The 17,937-nt window shown below is 35.2% G+C and overlaps 1 pseudogene; it reads right to left on the bottom strand.

The window, feature by feature from the left end:
* Positions 1 to 466: 466 nt before the first annotated feature.
* Positions 467 to 17,937, bottom strand: part of LOC140851498 (putative invertase inhibitor) — a 61,788-nt pseudogene continuing 44,317 nt past the window's right edge.

Here is a 17,937-nt window from a genome sequence, read left to right as displayed (position 1 = left end):
AAATAGGAAGAGTAGAAAAAACTGACTTGGTCAACATATGTGACTCTTCCCGTAATAGGGAGTGCTTTCCATTTCTAACCTTCTGATCTTTTCGGAATATGTTTTCAACCCACTATAGTCTGCTGAAGATAATCTTTTACCCAATATTGATACCCCTAGATAATTCCATATGTCATTAGACTCATGGATACGCAAGTGGTTTTTGATCCTCAGCCCTGATAAAGCATTAACTTATTTTCGATATTTAATAACTACAATCTTAAACTAATAATACCACAAAAATTCTAAATGATGTCTCCTGACTTAATTAGTTCATGCCAAGGCTAGTAGCAACAACTAATTTTTTCGATGAAATTTGTCATTCTTTTTTATTGTTTATAGATTTTTAGTTCTCTCAACCGGACTTGAAAATAAAAGAAGGAAAAAAGAGAGAAACCATGTAAATTGGAGAAGCAAGCAATGTCAATCATCCTAGAAGATTGGTGATCACTAGAGCAAGAGCAGAGAGCTTTCGTGAATCATTTATTCTCTTTGGTCAATGATGACTTGACTTTCTTATTGGTGAGACCCACATCAATGGATGCACTAAGATGAGTCCTCGCATCAAAGTAGCATTTTGATGTGGTGGAACCAACAATATCTTTCCACGTATCAACCAAGCCAGAATGCAGGCAATTTTATCTAAATAATGCTAATTTAAAAAAATTATGAAAATAATATCTTGGCCAAAGTATTTATAAAAATACTGTCCAAAATAAAGTCGCCCAATCTTAGAGCAACTTTTTTTGCCAACTCAACAAATTTCCTGCCATGTGAAAGGCTAAATCAGAACCAAGAGTCACCTTATTCTTCATCGAGGTTATCAACATTTGTTGCACTTACCATGTCAACATGATGAGCTTACTAGGATTTTGTTTGAAAATGTTTACAAAAATTTTTATATATGAGATCATGGGCAGTGGATCATTTAAAAAATTCATTTACATGGAGTAAGAAACAATACCAAATCTTAAATGAGAGAAGCTATTGGAGTTTGTAAGTGGCAAGCAATAAAGTCACTCTATCATAGGATGACTCTATAAGTCGCTCTACTATAAAGCAACTTATAGAGTTGCTCTATTGTAGGGCGACTTAATAAGCCGCCCTACAATGGGGTGACTCTATATTGCTGACTCCACCATCCATATAGTGTAAATTATGGTGAGTCAGCACATAAAGTCACTCTATAATAGGATGACTTTATTTTGAATAGTATTTTGATAAATATTTTGAAAAAAATATTTTTTTATATTTTTTAAAAAATTAGCATTATTTAGATAAAATTATCTAGAATGTATGGTCAAATATTCACTTGGGCATTCGTTGGTCGCACAGTCGCTTGTCTTCTTCAACAAATTGGAGATCGTCGACTGGGTGCTAATGGCATTGGCACTAGCCAACTTGGCGGTGATAATAGCTAGTCCCTAGGCATCAGCTAAGCTCCTTCTAGGATCGACACTGAGAGACATGACACCGAAGTCATGGTTGACATTAGGGCTCCTTGCTGCTACTACCTTGCATGCCTCCTCGAATCGACAAGAGAGAAGCTCTGGTTGAGGATGAAAAGGAAGCAAAGGAGAGCTATAGAAGCAGCTATTATTTGTAAAGAAGAGGAGATGGAAAAGCATGGGCTAGAACGGGGAGGGGAGAGGATTGTTTTATAGGGAATTTTTGTAGATCTAAAACACGAGGACCTAGCTTTGTAATGTTTTCACAGTAGGGTGGAAGGATTTCGGGAGGAGTAGGGCAATCAAAGTTTTCTACAGCTTTTATTGAATAGTTTTAACTTACTTATATAGTTCAATAAAATACATTCTAATTAATAGTGCAATGATTAAAATTAATGGGGTGAATGAGAAGTAGAGATTTTAGGAGCTTGTGAGAAGTAATTTTAGAAAACTAACAAATGGCTCATATATATAGTATATTTAATTATAGTTTGGAACTCATAAAAATTTGGCACATCATGGATACTAAATTTATTTCTTTATTTCTAATTTTAATCATTTCAATTTACTATAGATGCTTCAATGAAATAAAAAAGAATAAGTGTAATGCATAGATGCATAGGTGAGCGAGATGGAGAGATTTTAGGAAACTATATGAATAGGGTTGGAAAAGATAACATGGCCTGTCACCAGTTAAGCCTACAATAAGCAGGTTTGGGTTTGGACTACATAGGTTCGGATCATAAATAGTTCAACCTACTTAGACCATTTAATAATTCGGTCGCATTTCGGTTTCAGTCCTTTGAATCATTGAACAAGTATAACATGTTCAATAATTGGGTTGGGGTTAAGTAGGTTAAGCAAGTTATTTATCAAACATGTTAATAGGTTATATAGGTTATATAGGTACGTAGGTTATACAGGTCATAAGGCTAAGCAGATTACCTATTTATTGAACCGGTTAAGTAGGTTGAGTTGGATTACATATTTATTAATGTAGCAAGTTCAGGTTTCAAATCTTGGTCAATTTAATAAAAAGCTCACGTTCAGATTTGGGATTCTAACCCACCATATATCTGACTCAATCCATATATAAGCTGACCTGACTTGATTGTTGGGCTAGAAATGGGCTCCGTCTGGCCTAACTTTGGATTGGGCTTTGGGCTAAGCCCAAATAATATCAAGCTGGGCTTGGTCCTATATATAGAGTCCATTATAATTTCAGGTTGGGCTCAAGTATACCAGTGGCCTGGCCTGAGCCAAATATCCAGCCCGAGCTTGATCCTTGGCCAAAATGGTTCAGCTGTTTCGGAGGAGTTAGCCCAATCCCCAAGCAATTAGCTAGTTAATAATTAGTTTTAAGTCCGATCTTGAAGAATCTTAAAGTAGACTCCAATATAAATTAGAATCCCTCTTCCCCCATCACTAGTATTCCTTAATTCCCCATCCTCTTGAAATTTGGGGCTCAGGGTTTTAAAGTTCTCTCAGCATCCATCATTAGTTAGCCGCTCCAAGGTCCATCAGTGTTCCCTCATCGCCAGTCATCCTCACCCAACATTGTCGATTGTCGGTCACCATTAACGGTTCGCCATTCATTGTTTGTCATACGTTAGGGCTAGTGGGCACTTCCTACCAACTCCCCCATCTTTTTATCTTCCATTGGATTCGGCGATCTTCCTCAACTACTTGCTTGCATCTGTGTGCTCCCACTAACTCTTTTCTCCCCATTTCTCTCTCTGATCTTTTGGTGTCTTGATTTAACTTTTGATGGGAAGAACTCAATCTTCCTTTTTTTCTGAAGTGCGGTAGGAAGAATTCAATCAACACATCGATCTGCGACATTGCCAAGATTCACATCATTAAAGGCAAAACTCATGATCTAAAAGGTACATCCTCCATTTCTTGTAGCTAGCATCAATTTATTATGTTGGGAAGAACCCAAAACTCATGGTCTGCCACAATGCCTTGATGTTTTGTCCTGTATGGGGATTTTAAGTTTTTTAAAAATGGCCCAGAATTTTATCTAAGCCTAATTTGAAATGGGCACCAAATAATCATCACATTAAAGGGACATAAAGCTTCAAATGCACACCAAATGCTACTTGTACTGTATATTCACTATTCCATCTACATGTGTACTAATTCAAAGATTTTTCAAGTTTTCTAGCATCTGGTACAAACATGGGAAAGTTCAAAGACTTTGAAATCAAAAGATTTGGTTTATTGGCACTTTATAATATTATAAAAAATCAGCAATACTGTTTAAAAGAAGAAAATAAGTAGAAAAGAACATCATATTCATTGCCAATTAACATACATTCTTTTACAAATTAATATTAGTTTTATGAATATTGATCTTTCTCTTAATAATTTATGTTCTTATTAGGACATATTGTTTTTACTAATATTCATTCTAAAATGGGTGAAAATGAGACCGTTGAATATATAAGGGATGAGAATGACAAAAATAAAGATACTATTGAAGATATTGAAAGTGATAGGTTTTAGAAAAAGGTCAGGGGTATGGAATTATCTTATGAAGGAAAGAAAATGTGATGGATCAATAGCTATGTGTAAATATTGTATAAAGGTATTAAGTGATAGTACTAAGGAAGGAACAAGTCATCTAAAATATTATCTTGAAAATATTTACAAAAAGTATTAAAATAATCTAGTTGATCAAATATTTATAGTAGCAAGTTCAAAAGATTCGATGAAGTCTTTTAAATTTAACCAAGAAGAGAGCAAAAAGCTTCTAGCAAAATTCTTCATATGTGTCAAGCTTCCATTTTGTGCTATTAAGCCTCCTATTTTTTCTAATTTTATGAAATCTGTTCAACCATTGTTTAATGTTATTGGTCATAAGATAGTAAGAAGTGATTGTACAACTTTGCATCAAGAAGAAAGAAAAAAAAATAAAAGATGCATTTAAGAGATTAAGTTGCCAGATTAATTTCACTAATGATATTTGGACATCAAATTAAAAAATTGGTTATATTTCCCTCAAAGCACTTCATATTGATTTTGAATTTATTCTACATAAGAAGAGAATTAGTTTCAAGAAATTAGCATACCCTCATACAAATTTTGCAATTGAAGATACTATTAGAAAGTGCCTTCTTGAATGAAAAACTGGATTCTAAAATATGTGCTATTACTTTAGATAATTACTCCACAAATGATGCCATAATTACAAGGGTTTAAGATCATTTGTGTTATGAAATATTATTTGATGGGGAGTATAGTCATATTAGATATTGTGCATATATATTAAATATTATGGTTCAGGATGGGATGAAAATAATTCATAAATCTATTGAATGTATAAGAGAGATTATTAGATATGTGTCCGCAACCCAATCTTGAATGCAAAGATTTAATAAAATTATGCAACACATGAGACTTTCTACTACCAAAGGGCTCACTTTGGGTGTTGCTACAAGATGGAATTTCACTTATGAAATGTTAAATAATGCAATTAGTTATAAAAATATTTTTATTGTATATGCAACCAGGCATTAATGTATACATCCCAGTAATGATGAATGAAAATAAATTGATGTGATTCTTAAATTCTTAGAAGGCTTTTCAGATGCCACTAAAATATTTTTCTGATTACAAGTGTCCCACATGTAATTTGTACCTAAAAGAAGTTTAGGGAATTAGGGCTTTGTTGATGGATGGGAGTGTTGATACTAATGATACACCAAAGCAATTGATAAATGAGATGCAAAAGAAGTTCTAAATATTGGTCTCAATGCAATATAATTTATTATTAATTGCTTCTATTTTGGATTGCAGGTCAAAGTTAATATTTATAGAGTTTTGATATCAAATGATATTTGATGTGGAGAAGAGTAAGAAGAAAATGGATGATATTCGTGCTTGTCTTTATAAATTTTATGACAAATAAATACAGCCTTCTATAGGTTCAAGTGAGCTAATATCTAATTTTGATTGACAAAGCGATATGAGTTTACTTTTTCCTTTAACTTTAGTAACATAAAATTTGGCATAGATTTTATCTAGTTTAGAAGTCAAATTTCTGCAAAAAAAAAAACAAAGAGATTAGAGCTACATAATTATTTGGATGATGATGTGCTTTCTTATTTGAATGACAAGTAGTTTGATATCTTGGCATGGTGAAAGAGTAGTGTAGTAGTCTATATACGAATAAGCGATGGAGCTATTTAACCAGTTGGCTACATCAGACCAGAAGTCATCTCTTCCCCCAAGCTTCTTGGAGCTAGGCCAAAACTCGTCCACATCTCTTGTGCTAAAGATAGTCTTTCTATTCTAGTCTCTACTATTTTATCAAAATCAGCATTCAGGATTGGTGGTAGAGTTGAGGATTGATATTGAGTTCATTGAGCCCATCTATTATCAAGGCCTTAGTTTGTACTAAAGATTGGCTTTGTGAAGAATATGATGAAGGTATACATTTTTAAATTTATGTAATATTTTTTAGTTGCTTATAGTACTTATATTTCAAAGATTTATAATTGATATGTGTATTAACAGTTATAAATTGCATGAGTATTTTAAACTTGAATGTGGATGATAGCACCCCAGGGCATGCCAAGCAGTAAATTTAGGATGTAGATATAATATTAAGTAACCATCTTTATAATTATTTTGTATCTATATCAAGATACAAGTTTTCATATTTAAATTTTTTATTTTCTAATTATTTAGTTTATTTTAAATGTAGGTATTCATGATAATGGATGAATGAAGATGGAGGAAAAGGATTTATCAAAAAAATATTTTATTTAGCTATTCCATTATACTTTGTTTTTATTAACTTTTGGATGGATTCATTGGATAATTTTGGAATTTTTCCTTTATATTTTTCAATGTAATAGCATGATTATCCATTGGTAGCTTGATGAACTTTAATGATACTTTTATTAAGTTATCTACTGGAATGAGGTGAGCTTTTAAGAAGATGTTACCTAGCTAGACAACCCAAGAGAGGAGGAAGTGAATTGAGTTTTCAAAGGTTTAAATAAAATATGTGCAATTTTTCAAATAAATTAAGGGAGATGCAATGAATGCAAGCAAATAGAGAAACATAATCAAAGATAATAATGCACACACACAAATATGAAAGATTTTATAGTAGTTTAGTGCACACCAAGCATTTATGTGCACTCCTCAAGCTCCACTTAGAAATTTTTACTATAATCTCCTGATTACAATATGATTGTTTTAGTTGGACTCATAATCCAATCTAGTTGATTTTTCAAAATCACTAGTAACAACCTTGATAAGCCTTTTTCTTTAGGCTCACAATCTAATTTTCAGGTTTGGATTAAACCTCTTCCTCAAGTTTCAGACCCTTTGAAACTTGTTACAGCAAATTTTCGTAAATAAAAATTTTACAACACAAAAAGCTCCTTAATAAGCTGACGGTCATTGATGCTTGCTTGAAGAATGCTTGGATGCTTTGCATGAGATTGCACACACTCTTCTTCTTGATTGCCTTTAGAAAATTTAAGAAATTTTGAATGTAGAGCTGAAGAACACTCTTGAATGCACTCAATGCTAAATATAGGCTTCTTTTTCTTTGGATAGACTTTCTACTATTCACTAGGGTTTCTCTTAATTTTCAAACAAACCCTAGGCCTTATATAGTTGTTTGATTTGAAAACTAGTTGTTTTTGCCTGTTGGAGATGGAATCTAGCTATTGTAACAACTTTTGAACGTTTATGCAACTTCATCTAAATAGTTTGTTATTGCTATCAAAAGCTCAAGAGTCGACTCGTAGATCTCAAGAGTTGACTTGTGAAGGCCAAGAGTCTACTCATATAGACTAAAAGTCAACTCACCATCAAATCTTCAAAAATCAGTATTCTGTCTTCTTTGAGAGAGTCAGCTCACCAAAGTGAAGAGTCAACTTGCAAAATCTAAGAGTCAACTTGTAGGATCCAAAAGTTAGCTCTTGTAGGATGTGCCAGAAATCAAGTCTCTGTCTCTTTGGGGGTTTTGACTCATAGGTTCCAAGAATCGACTCATAAAGCATACCATACTTGTGTGCTAGTCTCTCTTTGTGCTAAAGTCAACTCATCCAAAGTAGGGAGTCGACTTGCCATTCTTAAGTTGATTTTTTCAATGAATTCATCTCCAACCTTAATTTTTAAGGCTCAAAAATATTCTAAAAGACTTCAAAGCTTACCAAAAGTGTTAGCATCCTATAAAAATATTCTCAACCAAGCTTCAAAGATATTAGTTTCTTTTTATACTTCAATATTATATAATCATCACAATCATTCTTTGGATCAACCGTCTACCCCATTTGATGATGACAAAACATTGAGCATAAAGACAAAAAAATAACCAAAAGAGTTGCTCAAGAAATTATAATATGTAGCACCTTAAATTCAAATGCATCATAAGAGTATCATAAAGATAAGAAATTCAATGATTTGCACTTCAAGGATAAGAGATTTCACGACTTTTCAAAAATTTAAATAAATTCATCTCCCTTAAAAATTCCTTTAACAATTTTATCTTCCTTATTATATGATGTTTGGACATCATTTTTCTCTCCCCCTTAATGTAATATTGGAAGCTTTTAGCTACTCTCCTTTAATTCAATATCTCTTGTTTTAGATGCTCAACTTCTTTTCTCTCTTTCTTTTTCTCTCCTTTTGTTCTCATCTTTTTCTTTTTTCTCTCCCTAATTTTGTCATCAACAAAATAGAGTCAAACAAAGATAAGCAATAGGAGAATAAAAACACCAATGATAAAATATGAGTGATTGCATTGCATAAATATTGTATTACAAAATTGTTATTGCTTTACAAATAGTTGCACTGAACAATACACCAAGATATATCAGAAGCATTTAAATAACTGACAAAACAAGCAAGATAGCTGAGTAGCCCAAGCATCCTACTCATCACCAAAGGGAACCTCAATGTAAGTCAAGGAATATGCTCTAGATGAAGAGGGGGCTGCTCTCCTACTTTGGGTCCTTGCAGAGGGTCCTAAGCCAAAATTAGGAAAACCTACCTCTAATCTAGTAACTAGTGATCTGGAAGTAGTCTGAGGCTGAGAGGATGAAGGCTGACTAGAAGAGTGAGATCTAGGGGGTGAGGTGTGAGAGTAGCCAAAGACTCCAGCTATTGAAGAGAAAGCAATAAAGGTCTCCAGCTGGTCCTCCAGATGTCGCATAATAGCGAACAAAGTGTCAATACCACCTTGTTAAGAGAAGATCACGGAGTCAATCCTACCTCGCAGATGTGCCGCCTCCTATGCCAAATCTAATACCATAGTAGGGTCATCTGATCTCTATCTCTGTTATCACTCTAAAATCTAAACCCAATAACGATTTGCCTCAACTCCTATTTGAGCTCATCATAATGGGTCTGTAAGTCCTACCAGATGTCATCATGCTTACATTGTAAGTCCTAACTGATCCCTAAAAGGAGTGTCCAACCTTTTAAGAATATGCTCGTCTGACACCACTAAACTATGCTACTCTAGTGCTCAAGGTGTAAGAGGGGAAGCTAGTGAAGCTACCACTGCTACTGCCGGTGATGGTAGAGTCGGGCTCTCTCTTATCCTAAGGCTCACTAGGTCCAACCTCATCATCATCATCTCTAACTAGCTTCTACCCAAACCCCTTGCATCCTCTAGAACTAGTCTCATCCCACATCAGTTTTGGTATCAGAGCATGGTTAGATTAGGGCTAAAGTTTTGCATTTAGATAGTTTTCTGCATCAAAACCTGCAAACTAGCACACTGCACAGTCCTCAGTGGAACTACGATTTCCGATTCCAGAGACTTCAACAAATTCTCAAATTTTCTGTGTAGATTCTAAACTTAATTGTTAAGTAGGATTTTAAATTTTATAAAAATCTGAAACTAATTGGTCCTCGAAGACCCTTCTGAAATTTCTTACACGTCCTGATTTCTGCACCTGAAAACTGTTCAGAAAACTGTTTGTGCATCCTTGGAAGAAATAAACTTTTCCATCTATAGGAGAATCAGAAATTCATGAAATTTGATGATTTGAAAATTAGATTTGATAAGGAAGATTTTTACAAGTAGAAATCTGGAAAACAGATCTGGAATAGGTGCCAGATTTGTTTGTTAGTGGAAGGTTAGCACACAAAATTCTGTAACCTGTTCTATTTTGCGCAACCTAAATAAAAACAGTCTTACACCTCTTGAAACATCCAAAAACTCTAAGACTTGGTTTTCTGAAATCCTTACTCGATAAGGAATTTAATTATGCTTTGAAGACCATGAAAACTATCCTCTGAACCCTGTAGCAGAATTTCAACGAGAAGGTTCTGTGATCCAAAAACAGAATTTCTGAAAGCCTAAAATTTTTTTGCACTTAGAAATTTTTATGTTTGTTTGAACTTCATATTTTTGTAACTTAGTTTCAATTCCCAATTTGATAACTTAGTTGTTACCATTTATTTCATTTTAAAATCAATGTTTGCATTTTGTTTGCATCGGTAAGCTATTATAAGGGCACTCCTATCATAAGATAAGGGAAGGATTTCATCACCTTTCCTTGGCCCAAAACTACCACCCTCATGTGCATTGACCCAAGCCTAAGCTAAAATCAATTAGACATTAAAAGATTAGGATCAAAATAAGTCAAGTTCAGTTGTTACGATGAGTTTTAGTACGAGTTCGATTTACAGTTGACTCCGTAAGCTGGTGTCTAAGGCTAGAGGCACATGACAAATGCCTAAGTGAATTGTGGTTACTTAATTAGGACCTCACGAGAGTGAGGGGAACCTCCCACAAATTTCACCTCTTACCTGGCCAACCCAAGGATTCGAGTGTTGGTCTACTTGTGCTTCGATTGATTCATAGTGATTCGAGCTTTTAGGTCTAGGAAACCCCTCGAATCAGTTATACTAGAGTTGGTTGTACTACATGTCTACTAGATCTGGAGCTAGATATCATTTAGAAAATTCAGAGTCAAGTCACAAAATAGATTTTGATTTTGCCGCAGCCTTTAAGGATATTATTGAGAGGCTAACTGCCATAAGTGGTTCAGTCCAGGATCTAAATGCGAGAGTAAGGACTCTAGAAGAAGAAAGGATGAATGGCATGGAAGAACATGTTAGGAATAACCCTCCCCTAGTTGACTACCCTAGAGAGCGACGTCACCATCTTGGTTTTGAAAGAGGTTGCAATCAAGTAATCCGACCCCATCATGATCATAATGACCAGGATGAGAGAATACTTCGAAGTGTCAAGGTTGAAGCTCCAAGCTTTATGGGCCATCTGGATCCTAATGAGTACCTTGACTGAGAAGCAGACATGAACCATTATTTTGAATGGTATGACATGTCTGAGGAGAGAAAAATCAGGTTCGCTAAAATGAGATTTTTAGATCAAGTCAAATTATATTGACAAAATGTGGAGTGATTAACCATGCATAGGAGATAGGAGCCCATAAGTACTTGGGATGAGATGAAAGATAACCTTTGTGAAAAATATCTCCCTACCTCCTATCAGCAGGATCTTCTGGATCAATGGCAAAGGTTGACCCAAGGTAGCAAGTCTGTTACTGAGTACATCGGTAAATTCAATGAATACCTTATGCAATGTGGTGTTAGCGAAGATCCATTTGTCACCTTGTCATGATTTAGAGCTGGTTTAAGAAATGACATATAGAGAGAACTATTTATGCGTGAGGTCTACAGCCTAGAACAAGCCTATCAATTAGCCCAAGATTATGAGTGATTTCAAAAGTTGTCAGTAATCCAACAACTTGAGTCATGTAAACCTAGTATTCTTGGTCCTAGACCCAACTTTAATCAGACCTCTAGACCTAGCTATAGTCAGAACTCAACCAATCATACCCTACCAGTTGGTTCCCCACTGAGAAAGGATGATAAAGGCAAAAGAGCCTTTGTGAAAAATTCGAGAGGTAGTAATTTGGAAATCCGATGCTTCAAGTGCAACGGGTTAAGTCACATCTCTAGTCAGTGCCCAGCTCGAGCTCTATACATTGGAAAGCCCGAAGAAGAGAACCTTGAAAATTCTTTAGGAGATGAAGAAGAATACATAGCAGATACTGAGTTAGCCGAAGCTTATGAAGAATCTAATACTTTGGAAGAAGTTGACCCTGAAGAGAGATTAGACATAGTAAGATGTATTTTAGCCCAGCCAAAAGAAAGTGAAGATTGGCATAGGACTACCATTTTTCATACATTTATAGGTCAAGAAAGTAAAGTGTGTAAGATCATCATTGATAGTGGTAGTTGTGTCAACGCTATTTCATCTGATGCCGTATCAAAACTTGGTCTGACATCTGTAAATCATCCGAAACCATACAAGGTCGTCTGGATAGATGCATCATCCATCCCAATTAGGCATCGTTATCTGGTACCTATTAAATTTCAGTCTTACCAAGAGAAAGTGTGGTGTGATGTTATGCCCATAGATGTAGGAAGCATAATCCTAGGAAGGCTTTGGTTGTTTGATCAAGATGTAATGCTCCATGGTCGATCCAACTCTTGTATATTCATGAATAGGGGCAAAAAAATTATAATATACCCTTCACCCCCTAGGAGCATAAAGAAGAATGGTCCTTTAGAGTCCAAAGAAGAGAAGTAGAACAAAAGCTTACATTTAATCAGTGCAAAAGAATTTGGAAAAGATTTAAGAGAAAACTCTTCTATTTGGATTCTAGCTGTTAAGGGAGTTAGCATAAAGGACACAAATCATCACCCTCAGGAGATAGCAAGCCTCCTTGAAAGCTTTAAGGATGTCTTTCCTAGGGATCTTCCAAATTACTTGCCGCCCATGAGGAATATCCAACATGCAATAGACCTTGTTCTGAGCTGAAACATCAAGTAGAAGAACTCCTTAGGAAAGGATTTGTTAGAGAAAGTTTAAGTCCTTGTGCGGTACCTACACTCTTAACTCCCAAGAAGGATGGAACTTGGAGAATGTGTGTGGACAGTCGGGCAATTAACAAGATAATGATAGGGTATTGATTTTCAATTCCTCGACTTGATGACATGCTGGACATGATATCTAGATCCACTATTTTCTCCAAGGTTGACTTAAAGAGTGGATACCATCAGGTTAGAATTAGGCCCAGAGATGAGTGGAAGACTGCTTTCAAAATGAAAGATGGTCTTTATGAATGGTTGGTAATGCCATTTGATTTGTCTAATGCCCTTAGCACATTTATAAGACTCATGACTCAAGTGCTATGACCATTTATGGGCACATTTGTGATCGTGTACTTTGATGATATTCTCATTTATAGCAAGACTGAGGAAGACCACTTAGAGCATCTCCGTCAAGTGTTCCAGACTCTTAAAATCGAAAGCCTAATTGCAAATATCAAGAAATATGATTTTATGACCACACGCATCATTTTCTTAGGTTTTGTTGTGACCCCGATGGCATGTCCATGGACCTTGAAAAGATCCGTGCAATTAGAAAATGGCTTGTACCCCAAAACATTCATGATGTCAGAAGTTTTCACAGTTTAGTAGCTTTTTATCAAAGATTCATTAAGGGATTTAGTATGATTATGGCTCCCATTATGGATTGTATTAGAAAAAGAGCCTTCGAATGGACCAAGGCTGCTGATTGAGCTTTTCATAAAATTAAAAATCATATGACCAGCACTCCTGTGTTACGCCTGTCAGATTTCTTTAAGATTTTTGAAGTTGTCTGTGATGCATCCGGGATCGGAATTGGTGGAGTCCTTAGTGAAGAGGGTCATCCTATGGCTTTCTTTAGTGAAAAGCTAAATGACACTAAGCGCAGGTATGCCACCTATGATAGGAAACTCTATGCAGTGGTCTAAGTTCTTAGATTTTGGAGGCACTACTTGCTTCCACAAGAATTTGTCCTATATTCTGACCACGAAGCTCTTACGTTTCTCAACTCTTAGAGAAAGTTAAACCCTAGACATAGAAAATGGGTTGAGTTCCTTCAGTCTTACACCTTTGTGTTGAAATACTGTGCCAGTGTTGATAACCGTTCTACTGATGTGCTTTCTCGAAAGATCGATATTTTATCAGTAGTAGTTATTGATAAGGACAGAATTGCTAATGCACTCCATCAAAGAGTAGATCTTTTATTGGCAGTGAGTGTTAAGATCACCGACTTTGAGAAATTGAAAGAGGATTACGATGACTATTCGGACTTTGAAAAAATTATGTCTTCACTCCAACAAGGACTATCTAGAGAAATTAGTGAATATACCTTCCAGGATGATATCTTTCCAAAAATAATATGTATCCCACGTACCTCTATCCATGATTTTTTGGTATGGAAATTGCATGCGGGAGGTTTGTCCGATCATTTCGGTAGGCCCAAAACTATAGAGACTATAGAACATCAGTTTTATTAGCCAAGTTTGAAAAGAGATGTAGCCAAAATTGTTATCCAATGTCGAACTTGCACTGTAGCTAAATAATGTAGACAAAATACTGGCTTATACACCCCACTACCTGTTCCTGATTATCCATGGAAAGATGTGCGCATGGATTTTGTTTTAGGATTATCACGTACAACCAAAAAGAATGACTCTATTTGTGTGGTAGTAGATTAATTTTTGAAAATGGCCCATTTTCTTTCCTGTTCTAAGTCCTCCAATGCCTCTAGCATTGCTCGTCTTTTCTTTTGATGAAATTGTCCGACTGTATGGATTACCTAAATCAATTGTGTCTGATAGGGATGTTAGGTTTGTTAGCTATTTTTGAAAGACTTTATGGTACTTAATGGGAACAAAATTAAAATTTTTATCAGCATATCACCCCCAGACTGATGGTCAAACCAAAGTGGTAAATAGAAGTTTAAGAAATTTGCTTCGGTGTTTAGTTGGTGAGAATATGAGAAATTAAGACTTGCTATTATCCAGAGCCAAATTTGCATACAATAGTTCTGTTAATAGGACTATTGGCATGAGTCCCTTTGAGATTGTGTATGGCTATCACCCTAAAAAATCGATTGACCTTATTCCTGTATCCTTGCATACTAGAACATCTGAAACAACAAAATCATTCGCACAACACATTAGGAATCTACACAAAGAAATTATAGAGAAAATTAATGTTAGCAATCAAATTTATAAACAATTAACAGATTCACACTAACGAGCCCATGATTTTATTGAAAGTGATTATGTTATGATTCAAGTTAGACCAGAATGGTTTCCTTCAAGAACTGTCAAAAAATTGCATGCACATGAAGCAGGCCCTTTTAAGATCTTAAAGAAAATCAGACCAAATGCATATATTATAGATTTATCGTTTGATTATGGCATTAGCTCTACTTTTAATATTTTGGATCTAGTTAAATATAAAGAACCAATAAGGATACCTAGTGATCCTTTTGAGCCTAACCCATCCATTGAGAGTGAACCCCAACCCGAGTGTCCACAGCCAAAATTTTCTATAAAACACGATCGTATTGAAAGAATTCTGGATGAGCAGGTAATTTTCACTAGAAGAAAAGGATATCAAAGGTACCTGGTTCGTTGGCAAGGCCGACCTAAGTCTGAGGACATATGGATAACCTGAGAAGAGCTGCAAATAATTGATCTTGATCTACTCGAGCACTATCAAAGTCGAGGCGGCCTTTATTCGATGGAGTCGAATTCTCTCCAGTTGAGAGAATTGGTGCGGACACCAGTCACCATGATTCATTATAGCTTGAATGTTGATAAAGTCTTTTATTTCTGTAATCCTTTTATTTTGAGTCCTGTAGTTTTTATTTTGAGTCCTGTAATGAATTATAATTGAGTCCTTAAATTAGGTTTGCATCATAATTGAGTCCTAGTTCGAGTTAGTCATTTGAGGAGTCTCATGGTCAACCACTTGGAGGCATACCATTTGAAGACACACGATCAGATGAGTGCTGCCCTCTCATGTGTGCGCGCCCTCCTCATGGTGATTTCAAATCTCCATGGCTTCTTCACACGAAAAATCCATCGCCCTCCTCATCACATGCCATCAGATTATCGTCTTCTCAATACCTTCCTCAAAACTCACGATCCATCTCCATCACTAACACCCTCCTTAATGTTACTCTATTTAGGTTGTTAGGTTCTTTTAAAGGAGAAATAATGATCTTGTAATCGATGATTGATTGAATTTTTTTTTTTTATTTCCTCATCTTGTTGGGAATTGTGACCTAAAGCCAATCATCTAGGTTGTAGATAATTATGCTCCATACATGTATATAAATTATAAAGTGATAAATGTTATCTGGCAAGATTCATCATAAAGAGTACATCTTCCAAAATAGAATTCATATGCTATAATAAAGTCCTTAAAACTACTACCAAAATGATAAAGGAGGATTTATCATGTAGTTCTTAAATCCTACTCACGACCAAATGATACAATTATTATAAAGACGATAATTGTATCAAGTATAGGTCATTGTATGCCATATTGGTTGCTTGTCCTCATAACCAAGACGTGTGGTGACACAGGTATGGATATGGATGATTTGTAGGAGTACATTTCACTAAGCATGATCACTTTCAGAGCACTCTACTATTAAGGTTGCTCTGATGGGATATGGGTATATGTGTCCTTTTGACCTGAAACTGCCTTGGTAACTTGCAAGTAACTCACTGTGCTTTGATGCCGGACTATTCGAATTTCTAATTTGGTGATAAAAAGTTTATGGGTGTAGTCAAATACTTGTGAAGTTGAGTGCGAGTCAAGATGGGATTGATCGCTCCAAGTAAAATTGGAGATGATGCATCACTGTGTTTCAATTTAGCAAAACTTTGGCCAAAGTATTCCTAGTGAGGAGTCACAGGATTTTTGAGGTTGAGATACAATATAGACCACTCATCCTGGGTTGACAGTTTAACCCTTACTCATCCTTGAGCATCAAGTGTCAAAAGGATAAATTATACAGTAACTATATCCAATTGGTTCTAGAGTATTGTTAGTCATATATTTGGCCTATCCGGATGTCGGTCCCATTGCTAGATAGTTACATCGATTAGTACAAAAATTATTCTTGTACTACCAGCTTAGGTTCGAACCTATGGGATCACACACATAGAAGTACCTATCTGATCAAATGGGTGATCGACATTATGAATCGTTAAAGGGTTTAATTATCAATTTGATTGATGATTAATCCTATGCAAAGGTTGCAATAAAATATTTGCTAATGGTTAGTAAATTAGAAGAATAATTAATTAACAATATGATTATTAATTGGCTCAATTAGATTGAGCAATGGAGATTGGATTAGATCTAATTGAATTGGATTCAATTAGATTAGTTTTGGATTGATTAGATGCATCCCTATTGAATAATAGAGCTTATTCCAATTAATCTCAGGGATGCATGAATATGATTCAATTATTTTTTATATAATCTTGGATTGATTGGATGCAGTCCTATGTATAATAGAGCTTGTTCCAATTGATCCAGAGATCTAAAATCAAATTAATGGATTAGTTTGATATAAGCTTTGATTGGATCAAACCTTATTGGATAATAGGCTTGATTGGATCAAGTCTATTATCAAATAGCTTCCCTGATATCATCAAAATCAATCTCTGATCAATGGAGTTTTAATCTAACTAATTAAAATTCGATTGGGATCTAATAATTATGCTAGGACCTAATTAGTTAGTTTGTTATAACTAATTTCTAAGTTAGTTAGAATTGAGTCCAAGAATTAGTTAGGATTTAATCAATATTCTTAAGTCCTATTTGGAATAGGACTTGACCAACTTGAAACCACCCCATGTGACATAAAATTCCCACACCTCCACCTCTCTTCACCATGAGATCCCATGCCCCAAAAGAGTTATGCATCCTCTCTTCTCTTTCGTAAAAAATTGGGCATCTCTCCATCTCTTTCTTGTCACCAAAAACAAAAAGGGGCGTCCAGGAGTTGGACGCCCCAATTCTACATGACACCTTTCCTTCCTCTCCTCCCATCTTGATTTGATTTTGTGAGGCTTTGCTTGTTGATTCTTGGATGTCAAAAGGAGGCTCCTCTACTGGTTATATAGCAAAAAAAAATTGGAGAAGACAAGTTCTTCCCAAAGAGAAAAGATCAAGGAAGAAGAAGGGTCTTTTTTCTTGTGTGCAGTCTTGAAGAAGGAGTTCTTCTTTCAGATTTTTTTTAATTTTTTTTAAGATAAAAATTAGATTAGATTTGACTTTTAATATGAGGATTTAGAGGAGTAATACCAAAAAAATCTGGTTGGATGTAAGGGCTTCCTGGAGTTCTAGATCAAGAAGAAAAAGGGAGAAGAAGAGAGAAGAATGGTTCTTCTCTTGGATCTTTCTTTTGGATTCTTCTAGGGCTCAAGATCTCTTATAATTTTTAGTATGAAAAATTAGATTAGATTTAATTTTCATCATGAAAAATCAGAGAAGAAAAGTTCTTCTTAAGGGTGTGAAAGGAAGAGAGAAAGTTTCTTTCTTATGCGTGAAAAATTAAGAAGAAAGGGTTCTTCTC

The sequence above is a fragment of the Elaeis guineensis genome, chromosome 9 (genome assembly GCF_000442705.2).
Source record: "Elaeis guineensis isolate ETL-2024a chromosome 9, EG11, whole genome shotgun sequence".
In the NCBI taxonomy this organism is placed as follows: domain Eukaryota; kingdom Viridiplantae; phylum Streptophyta; class Magnoliopsida; order Arecales; family Arecaceae; genus Elaeis; species Elaeis guineensis.
The sequence above is the reverse complement of the archived record's forward strand: the minus strand, read 5'-3'. Positions and strand labels throughout refer to the sequence as shown.